Source organism: Phocoena sinus, chromosome 18 (genome assembly GCF_008692025.1).
Source record: "Phocoena sinus isolate mPhoSin1 chromosome 18, mPhoSin1.pri, whole genome shotgun sequence".
In the NCBI taxonomy this organism is placed as follows: Eukaryota; Metazoa; Chordata; class Mammalia; order Artiodactyla; family Phocoenidae; genus Phocoena; species Phocoena sinus.
Genome location: NC_045780.1, coordinates 4,670,306 through 4,681,879, shown reverse-complemented (window position 1 = coordinate 4,681,879; position 11,574 = coordinate 4,670,306).

Genomic DNA, 11,574 nt, shown 5'->3' with positions numbered 1-11,574 from the left:
CACTTAGCATAGTACCCGCTAGGTCCATCCATGTTGTCACAAATGGCAAGATTTCTTAGGGGCTCACGTATCTTTTCCAATTAGTGTTTTCATTTTCTTCAGATACATACTCAGAAGTGGAATTGCTGGATCGTATGGTAGTTCTATTTTTAAGTTTTTGAGGAACCTCCATAGCCGCTGCACCTATTCACATTCCCACTAAGAGTGCAGGAGGGTCCCATTTCTCCGCATCGTTGCCAACACTCGTTATTTCTTGTCTTTGACAATAGCCATTCTGACAGGTGTGAGGTGATACCTCATTATGGTTTTGATTTGCATTTCCCTGACGATTAGTGATGTTGAGCATCTTTTTATATGTTTATTGGCCATTTGTCTGTCTTCTTTGGCAAAATGTCTACTCAGGTCCTCTGCCCGTTTTTAAACGATTGTTTGTTTTTTTGATATTGAGTTGTGTGAGTTCTTTATAGATTCTGGATACGAACCCCTTATCAAATATATCGCTTGTAAATGTCTTCTCCTATTCAGTAGGCAGCCTTTTCATTTTGTTGCTGGTTTCCATCACTGTGCAAAAGCTTTTTAGTTTGATGTAATCCCAATTGTTTATTTTTGCTTTTGTTGCCCTAGCCCAAGGAAACAGATCCAAAAACATATTACTAAGACTGATGTCAAAGAGCCCGTGTCTTCTTCTAGGAATTCTGTGTTTCCACATTCTTTTAAACACGCACTTAATGCGCTGTCAGGGCTGAGAAGCCCTGCTCTGCGTCCTAATCAGCTGGGACAGGCTGACCAGACGTCAGGAAGCCTCACAGTGGTATTCGCTTGGGGTCTGGCCTTCAGCCTCATACGTTCAGAACTCTTATCAGAACCCTCGAGGTCATTGGTCTTGGAGAGACAGACACATGGTGAGATTCAAATGAAGAGGTCTGAATGTCATCTTATTAATTTATGATGAAAAATATACCCGTCAAACTGACCAAGTATATGTGTTGGCCTGAACAGCATATTTTCCCGCTAAGCAAACTCCTAAGGAAGCCACATGGTGAGGAAGGACTTGGAACAGAGGAAGTGGCCCCAAGTGCCATCTGGCCTGAGATCCCACGAAGGGTATGTGCCCTTTGGGAAGGCTGGATGCACCGGCCCTCCTTGCCAGGTCCTTTGTCACCCGTGAATCGGTCTGCACGGCATGTCGTCGGTTTGCTTCCAGATCACCTTTGCAGGTCACCATTATCAGGTCATTCAGAAATGGATTCCAGAATGGGAGTCAAGGCAGCAGAACTAGCTCACATCTGTGTCTAACAGAATGATTGGTCATTCCATCAGAGAAGGGGAAGGTCTGGACCGTGGCTCTGTTTTTTTTTTAATATAAATTTATTTATTTTTAATTTCGGCTGCGTTGCTCTTGCGGTGAGCGGGGGCTACTCTTCACTGTGGTGTGCGGGCTTCTCATTATGGTGACTTCTCTTGTTGCAGGGCACAGGCTCTAGGGCACTGGGCTTCAGTGATTGTAGCACATGGGCTCTAGAGCGCAGGCTCAGTAGCTGTGGCTCACGGGCTCAGTTGCCCCGCGGCACGTGGGATCTTCCCGGACCAGGGCTTAAACCCATGTCCTCTGCACTGGCAGGCGGGTTCTTAAACCACTGCACCATCAGGGAAGTCCCTGTAGCTCTGGTTTGATGAGAGCAGGTGTCATAAACATACATATGAGTGCCCCAGAGGAAAGGACCTGGGCCTTGAGTTCTGTCCTCATTCCCAAGGAAGATTTGAAAACTGCCATGAAAGCTGTGGCTAAAATTTTGCCTGAAGGATTATAAACATTTAACTTGGCTTGTAGAGCTCGTTACTGATTCCACATCTGGGCCGAGTTGGGGATGGTGGACCAGGGCCCAGCAGCTTCTGAAGCCCGTACATCTGAGGAGAGGATGAACATCCCATGACCAATGTGCATGTGATCCTGCCAGGCCGGGTTCCCAGCAGGGGGACATTAGGAAGAGGGTGTCAATGAGTGACCGGATGGGAGGAGACCCACAGCTGAGGCCATCGTTCCCCATCAGCACGTGGGTGACAAATGACCAGAAGAACAGGGTGACTGAAACATTGGGGCTGTATAAAATGTTACCCAGGGAGGAAAGCAGGAGCTCAAAGTTAGGTTCACTTCGGGTTCAGAGTCTGTCTTTTTTTTTTTTTCTGGCCACACCGAGTGGCTTGGGGGATCTTAGTTCCCTGACCAGGAATTGAACCTGGGCCCCCTGCAGTGGAAACACCGAGTCCTAACCACTGGGCCGCCAGGGAACTCCCCAGAAGTCTGTCTTTTAAAAAGGATTAATTTATTTAGAATTTAAAGGATCACCAAAGAATTGAGGATGACTGTCCGGTCTTTCTTACTAGAGAGTGAGAGCTAGGTTGTTTACTAACCAATGATACAGGTTAACTGTATTGATTGAAACCCAGCGTTCAGTATGGCTCTGATACTAACTTTAGTTCCTTCTCATGAACGCTAGTTCCTTGGCCAGGAGGGGCAGAAGGAAATCTCTTGCCTAGGCTGTGTTTGGATCTTCGCTACATTTAGCCGCCCTAATTTTGCTTTTCTGATTCTCTCCTGTGGGACCCAGACCGGTTTCCATCAGATAAACCATGTGCTTGCGTCAGGGACTTGTTTTCTACAGGAGTCCTATTTTCCGACCTCCTCTATGCTGTCTCACTGGAGCAAACTCGCTGGCAGGTAGCAATGAACCTGGAGTCTCCCCAGCTCACCTGCACACCTTTGAGGGGAGCTGGGTTCCTAAACCAGCTGATGCCCATGGTTCATGTTATTGTACTTAGGAAATGTGATTACACACTAAGAAGTCAGCCCATTAACTATTACGTATGTGAACATGAGTGTAAAAGGGAGAACTGCTTCTCTGAAAGCTAAGTTGAATGATTTGGAAAGATTCAATACAGGTAACTTAAAGATTTGCTTTAAAGTAAGTGTAGGGGAGACTGGGGGAAAATAATTTAAGAACGGAAGCATTCTGTACTGAAATTGCTTTTCAACAGTCTGTAAGATCTCCTGCCCACTTAAAGTAATCAGATTTTGAAATTGTAGATAACACATTATAGGTGTGATTTATGCAGAAAAAGGAGACAGCAAGAATCCCCAGTTGGGGCACTGCACAAAGAAAAGGCTTTGGCCCTGGGTCAAAATACTGGCAAATAATTGGCCATATATATGTGTTTTAAGGTAAAATAAAATGTTTAAAGTATTTATATAATTTTTAAATCACTGATTCATCCATTTAACACATACTTATTGAGTGCCTACTATGTGTCAGTGTTCTCAGCTCTGGGAATGCAGAAATGATTCAGACCAACCAAGTCCCTGTGCTCAGAATGTACATTCTAGTGTAGGAGTCGGCAGGAAACAGGCGTGTAATATATACCTGTGACGTCATGCACCTCTGTGAACCGTGCAGGTGAGCAGAGCCGGTGATGGGGTGAGGAGGCAGGGGCAGGAAAGGCCTCTGTAATGAGGACACGTGAGAGCAGAGAGGGAATCACGTGGAGATCAAAGGGAAGACTATAGGGGCAGAGGGACCAGTGGGGCAAGACCCCCAGCCGGGCCTGAGCTGGACGTACTGAAGGAACCTGGGGGAGCGGGTTGGAAGGCGAGTACTTCGAAGCGAGGAGAGACACCGTCAGGGCCAGGTCACCGTGGGGGTGACTTTGGATCTTACCCAGAAAATGAGGGAAGCCACGTGGTGGGAGGGATGGGAGGAAGGAGCCTGGCTAGGTCTGATTTCTCATTTTATTTTTATGTTTTTTGCGGTACGTGGGCCCCTCACTGCTGTGGCCTCTCCCGCTGCGGAGCACAGGCTCCGGACGCGCAGGCTCAGCGGCCATGGCTCACGGGCCCAGCCGCTCCGCGGCATGTGGGATCTTCCCGGACCGGGGCACGGACCCGTGTCCCCTGCATCGGCAGGCGGACTCTCAACCACTGCGCGACCAGGGAGGCCCTGATTTCTCATTTTAAAAGGCCGCTCTGCTGCTGTATGGAGAATTGAAGATAGAGGGGCAAAGGTGGAAGCCGGAAGTCACAAATGGCACAGACAGGGCCCAGGCGGTGATGCCCAGGAGGACGAGCAGGGAGGACCGGACGCCCAGGGAGGTGCGGGGGAGCGAGAGAAGCAGGCGGAGGCGGAGGGAGTGACCCCTACAGGCGGCCTGATGGACACGGAAGGGAGGGGGAGGGGGGGCTTAGGGAAGGGACAGGGATGTTGGTGGTGGCGCGTCCTGGGGGGATGGGAGCGGAGGGGCGCCCTGGAGGGCGAGGTGCTGCGGCCTTTGAGTTCATCAGAGGGAAGATGGCGGGACTGGGTTCAGCGACGACGAGGAAGCCTGTTTTCCGTCCGTCTCCGCAGCTGATGCGTTGGGAGGAGGGCCCAGGCCGCTCTTGCCCATTTTTGGCGGCGCCGCCCGTGGAAGCTGCTCAGCAGAATTCCCCAGAGGGAAAACAAGCCAGAGGCTGACACTTCCCAGGCTTTAGGGAGACGCTCTCCGGTTGGAAGGCTTTTGGAAAATGTCTGTTATGGGAATGTATTTTATATACAGGTGAAAGCAATCTATTTAAAAAAAAAAAAAGAAAGTTCCCGGAAGCCTGAGGACCTGGCTGGGTCCCTAGCGCGGACCGGGAATACCCTGCATGAGGTCCCCCTTGGGGACCAGGAATTTCCGGAGGGATGGAAGAAGGAGCATGGGTCAGAGATGTTACCCCGACGGCCTGGCTTTAATTTTCTGCCATTTCTGCCTCTACCCCTCGGTTCCGGCCCTTGGGAACAGCCAATGCCAACAGGTTGAATATCCTAAATCTTTGAATTTTGCCCCAGCACAGCCTTGCTTGCCCTTGATAAGCCCGAGACAGGGAGGTGAAGGCAGACATGTGCTTTTTATAACAAGAAAGCCCCACGTGGGTCCTTACAATCTAGTGTGGCCCCTGTGAGGGATTCCTCTTTCCTGGGCTGGAGGCAGGTCAGGGCCCCGAACCCAAACAGGCTGAGGTGGGCCTTTCTTTGCAGCCCACACCTGCCTCTTTCTTGGTAGGAAACAGGCATTCCTGCCTAGAAAGGGCCTGCCCATCAGGGAGAGGCCAGAGCCCGGGCCTCCATCCCAGGATGAGCTGCCTACCTCCCTGGGCTGTCTGGGTGGGGAGGGGGCTGAGGGTGCGGGCAGAATCAGGTGCCTGGAGGGACCAGAGGAGGAGAGGGTGGCGCTTCTCCAGGCAGGACAGCTCCTGGGGACGCTCGACCAGCTTTTATTAAGTTTTGAAAATATTGCTTTTACTGGTAAATAGCAACCAGCATACCTGAAGTTGCATAAAAATATAGGTACAATTCAATACCGGCAGCCTAGGAGTCCCCTGTGTGCGTCTTTCTGGTCAACCCCCGACCTCCCAGAATGACCGACAACCTGACTGTGATAACCATCTCTTTACTGCCCTTTATAGTGCGAGCATGCGTGTGTGTACCTTAAACACTGTGCTTCAGCGGGAATGGAGTCACGTTCCGTTCCTTTATCCTGCTTCTTCCTCAAAGCATCGTGCTTTGAGGTTCATCCACGCTGTTGTGCGCAGACCTAGTGCACTGGTTTTCACTGCTTATAGGATTCTCTCCAGTGAGTAGACCACAGTTACGTATTCATTTGACTGTAGACTGGGGATCGGCCGTTGTACGGGGCTGCTGGCAGTGGGCAATGCTGTTATGAATATTTCTGAATATGAGTCACATGTGCAGTTTCTCTGTGGGCTGTACCTTGCGAAATGGAAGTTCTGGGTTTGCATATCTGTAATTTTAAAGATGATGCTGAACTGTTTTTCAAAGAGGTATCTGGGTTGTCCAGATCTATATCCTTGCTGACTTTCATGTTTGTTAATTATGAGAAGAGTATGTCAAAATCACCTACTATGTGTGTAGATTTGTCTATTTGTCCTTTTAGTTCAGTCATTGCTTTTGCTTTATATACTTAAATCTAGGTTATTAGATATATCAGATTGTTATATCTTCTTGGTCAATTGATCATATTCAAAACAATTTTGATTTCAACGCAAGATTGTTGATAAGAGCACTGTGCATTGCCGGTAACACTGGACAGCCCCACGTGGGAAACTGTCCAAATGTGATCATTTTGTCATTACGAAGTGACCCTTCTTATCTCTGTGGATGCTGCTTTTTTTTTTTTTTTTTTTTGGTACGCGGGCCTCTCACTGTCGTGGCCTCTCCCGTTGCGGAGCACAGGCTCCGGACGCGCAGGCTCAGCGGCCCTGGCTCACGGGCCCAGCCGCTCCGCGGCATGTGGGATCTTCCCGGACCGCGGCACGAACCTGCATCCCCTGCATCGGCAGGCGGCCTCTCAACCACTGCGCCACCAGGGAAGCCCTCTGTGGATGCTTTTTGCTTTGAAGTCAGTTTTGGACTTCTAACCTTGTTGCCTCCAGGATCCTAGAAATCCTAGAGAGCCAGAGGGAGTGAGTTTGCTGAGTGAGCCCAAGAGGGCAGGAGAGAGAGTCAGGCTGACCCCCTTGAGCCGCCCGGCCCTTGGGGCTCAGAGACGTTGGGGGACCCTCAGTCCACACCCTCCTGGGGACTGGAAGGAGGCGGGGAGCGGGGAGCAGAGCCCTGAGGACAGCGCTCCCCATCGGCACACCTGCTGGCTGGGGGGTCAGCTGCCCACACACGGCTTTTCCACATGCTCACCCCACCGCTCTGAGATTCGGTTTCTAAGGCTCTTGTTTCTATGCTGTGATGTGGTTATCGACAGTATTTTCAGAGGAGGAGCTTTGAAATGCGAAGGCATTTATGACAGTGGAGTGACTCAGGCTGGGGCTCTGCTGTGGGTGACTCAGGAGCTGGGCCTGGGGTGGAGGGTGTTCTGGGGCTTATAGGGCTTGTTACTGGGCAGTGAACAGGAGCCTAGACCCCTTCAACCGAGATGCAGGCTCCTCGGCTGCCCCGAGAGGCCGGTGGAGTCTGGAATTTGGGCTTGGCGACAGGACAGGAATGGAGCTGGCCCAGGCCAGCGGGTCATAGCTTCCATCTGTGTGCGTGTCACTGCGGACACGGCGGCCGAAGCCAGATTCTGACTCACCCCCTTGCTCATCTCTGCCTAGTGTCACCTTAAAGCTGGTCAGCAGAGAGACCATGTGCGTCTGTGCACTTCACAAGTGGGGACCTTCCAGACCTGCCCGGCTTTCCACCTCACCAAGAAACGTCCTACCTTCTTTGAGCGCTCCAGCCCCCAAATCAGTGGTCCCCTGGTCCCACAGTCATTGGAATTGTGCCCTTGTAAGTAATAAGTTCACTAGTATGGGATCAACCAACACTGTCTTATTGGGTGAGTTCCAGTGTTTTTAATCTTCATGTATCTTAAATCTGATATGGAGCCTAAAACCCCAAATGCACTCCTTCAGTCAGGCCCTCTGTGCTTTGGCCTCAACGGCCCGGCATTCTTGTCTGTTCAGTAAACTCTCTTTGGGAAAGAAAGGGGTAAACTTAGATTCTCCTCCAGATCTACAGATGCAATTTCAAAATGACATCTCCACCCAAGGACCTAGATGCCCGTTGTTTGTGCATGCTGGGTCATTCTGTGTGTGTGTGTGTGTGTGTGTGTGTGTGTGTCACTGAGTGGTATTTGGAAGCCTGCATGCCTCTTTTCTATAGTTAGAAATTACTTGGCAGGTCAAAACAGTGAGCTCCAGGCCTTATTCTCTGTCTTGAACTTATAGACAAAGGACCTTAGCTCCTTGAGGCTGATGTGAGACAGCAACAACCTGTTTTAGCTCTTTTGTGGATGAGCCGGGACCAGTGTGCAGGGACATGGACGGATAGGGTGGGGACATGTGAGAAGGCAGGTCCAGGCCTGAGGGCTGTGGGTGTGACAGCGGGAGAAAGTTTGGACGGACGCTTATAAAGTAGAAAAGAGCGGAAAAACAGGTTGTGAGAGTTCAGGGGCCAGTTAAGTAGGACGTTCCATCTCATTCCTTGTGTGTTTTTCCCCGGGATCTAGAACTAGTTTTTCCTCCACAGTCACGTACGTCGTCGCCAGGGACACGGAGAAGACATGCCGGCCAGGGACACAGGGAGGAGATGCCGGCTCTTGCCTCCAGAATGGACCCTGTGGTACCACCTTGGGTCGGGCTGCAGCACTTCCTTCTTTTTAGGAGACATGGGAGCTCCAGAATCCATCTGTTTCCGAAGCAGAGCGTATGATGCATGCTTTCCTCTCCCCAAAACACTTATTAAATGCTCTTCAGTGCAAGGCACTGCCTGCACCTAAATTTTCACACTGAAAACGGCTGGTGAGTATTGGCGTGGGTCAGAGTGACATGGCTCCACGGAGCTGGTATACAGCTGAACACCTCCCTTAACTTGGAAGCCACTCTCGGGATGAAAGCAAAATGACCCACGGCCCAGGGATGTCACGGTCAGCTGGGCTTGCCCCCTGAGTTCCTACCTCTGAAGCTGAGTGTGTTCAGTACATGTTTTTGGGGATAGTGTCAAGGCATCGTGGAAATCAGTGACTTCAGTTTGAAGTCGATGCATCCTTGGGGTGTCTCTTACCCCCATCTGACAGTGCACGGGCAGGACCTGAGCGTCCCCGTGCTGAGAGCCGTAGCTGCCTCTCAGTGCCCTGCCTGGGGGTCAGGCCCTGTGCACAGTAGGCTTATTCCTCATCAAGCCAGAGCCTTGCATGGCTGAGGAAATCGGAGCCTGAAGAATTCTGCCCCACCCCCCTAGCCAGTCCCCAGAAGAGCTCAGCGTTAGCCCTCGTGTTTCTGGCCTCGGCTTGTGGTCTGTCCGTTACCCCGCCCGGCATATTTTCCATCTTTGTCTTATTCATTTCTTTGGTTTCATTTCCCGCTCTCCAGAGAAGCTATCCAGAGGCGACTCTTCCTTGCACAGAGGGCCACTTTCCTGGCAGTCCTGGAAGCCCAAACACCTGCCCAAAGTCCTTGCTCTGCAGGATCCCCGGTAGGTGCCTCACTTGCTCGTGCACAAGCCTTAGGCCCCCGGCTGTGCCCCTCTGGTCGGCCGAGTCATGTCCTGCTGTCTTTGCACCCCAGGGCCGAGCCCCACCTGGAATGCGGTAAGCGCTCGCTGTGGACAGAGCCTCCCTCCTTCCTCGCCCCCCCTGCACCTCCAGCCCTTCCTCCTACATCGCAGTGTCCTGACTGTCCCCCAGGGCCACCTACTGGCCTTCTCAGCATGCCACGGTCTCCCAGGCTGTCAGATCACTGGACAGCCCTGAGGGAGAAAGTGCCATGGGATCTGGGCCAACGGATGAAGCCAGGCAGCAGGGAGGGTCTGAGGGAGATGGACTGAGCTGCCTCAAGGTTCAAAGGTAACTCTGGTTTCCTCCTTACAGGCCTGTGCGGGGCCCCAGAAGGTGGGGGAAGTTAGCATTCAAGTTATTCTCTTCTGCATATGAGTTGGCAGTTGGTTCTGTGTTTGAAAGAGCAGCAAACGTTTAGCTGAGCCCGTGACAGGAGGGTTCCGGACAAAGGAGTGACCTATTTCTCACAGGGCCCCGCGTACGGTTTGGTGGCCTAGGGGAGCCACGGGTTTGCATCAGTGAAGGCTTCTGCGCAGGGTTCCCGTCCAGCTCATTCTGGGCAGCTGATTGGACCCCCTGCAATCCAGATGAGAAGAAACCTCAGCTCAGGGCTGGCCGTGAAGGGTTGGGGACCCCCCCCCGGGGTACAGAGTGGCTGGAAAACTACCCTTATGGCTTGACGGCGGGGTCCCGTCTCCCGCAGCCAACCCTGCAGGTGCAGCTGAGTCAGGAACCACAGACAAGGCGAGACTTGGGGCCCTGTAGCCCGGTGGTCGCGTTACAGGCAAGAGGTGACTTTTGGCTCACGTGATTCAAGACCTATTTTGCCACAGAAATACAAAGTAGCAAGACAAAGGAAAGAAGTCATTAACTATTATTATTGTTGCTGTAGAGTTGCTTTATGTTTTGTTATAAAAACAAAATTCACCTGAGTAAACTTGAAGATCTGATTGGCTTTTTTAGCTGAGTCATGAATTGGGCAGCATCCCATCCAGGTGGGAGCTGGAGGGGTTTTTATAGGGGGAAGGAGGGCGGGGAAGGGGAGCTATTAGCCAAAGAAAAGAAAGGATTGTTCCAGGCCAGGCTGATCCCTTTTGGGAGAAGGGGAGGCAGGGGTCGTACCTCACCAACCTTGATCAGGAAATTGCAGATTGGCTGCTTTAAAGGTGACATTTCTAGGAGGGATTGAAACTGCCATTAAGGGGCTTCCCTGGTGGCGCAGTGGTTACAAATCCGCCTGCCAGTGCAGGGCACACGGGTTCGAGCCCTGGTCTGGGAAGATCCCAGAGCCCGTGAGCCACAACTACTGAGCCCGCAAGCCACGACTACTGGAGCCCACCCACCTAGAGCCCGTGCTCCGCAACAAGAGAAGGCACCGCAGTGAGAAGCCCGTGCACCACAAAGAAGAGTAGCCCTGTTAGACCCAAACGGTCTACGAGGGATTCCAACTCGCCCAAGAACCGCCAAGAGTCGAGAGCCGCTGCAACACGCAAGAGGTTTATTAGGAGCCGATGCACCGGGGTTCCCTGAACCTCACGCAGGAGGCCGATGGGGAACCCCTAAAAGCGGAATCACATACTTTTTATAGGTTTATTTACTCATAGGGCGGGTATATTCTCACAATGATTGGGTAAATGTGGTGACTTTTGAATTCATTGGCTTAGGAACTTTTGTCCCACCTTCTGGCCGTTATAGTTGTCTGTTCATTGTGGCGGTTAGGGCGTATACCTGTTACGGGCAACTGGAAAATTACCCGCTGTCTGGCAAGTCCCCGTCAACTAAAAAACTCCAAGAATTGGTTTCGATAGGGAGAAGGAGTGGCGCACGATAGGGAGAAGAATTGGTTTCGATAGGGAGAAGGAGTGGCGCACGATAGGGAGAAGAATTGGTTTACGGGAACAAGTGAGGGGGTGGAAAGTCCCTAAAGGCCCCACATTCCCCCCCTTTTTTTGTAACTAATTTCAATCATGGAATTTCAGTTTCTTTTTGCGAGTTTTGGTATTGTTGCCTTAGCATTAAAACTTGTACCGTACTAATGCGTTCTCTAATAAAGGCTATCAGGCGATTCAGAATGCATGGTCCAAAAGTTAAGAGCAACAATAAAATAATGAGGGGCCCTAACAAGGTGGAAACTAAAGTAGTAAGCCAGGGAGATTTATCAAACCACGATTGAAACCATCCTTTTTGATTTTTCCTTTCCTGTTGTCTTTTGTCCAGGCGCTCCCTAAGTTTGTCCATAGTTTTGGTAATAGCCCCAGAATGATCAATATAAAAACAGCATTCTTCTTTTAGTGCAGCACATAGTTCGCCCTCCTTAAGGAACAGCAGATCTAATCCCCTCCTGTTTTGCATTACCACCTCTGAAAGCGAGGTGAGGGATTCTTTTAACTGAGTTATGGAACTTTCTAATGCCCGGAGGTCAACATCTACAGCTTGCCTTAAGGCATCATAATAGTGGGGTTGTTGGATGAGGGCTGTTGTACCCGTTCCTAC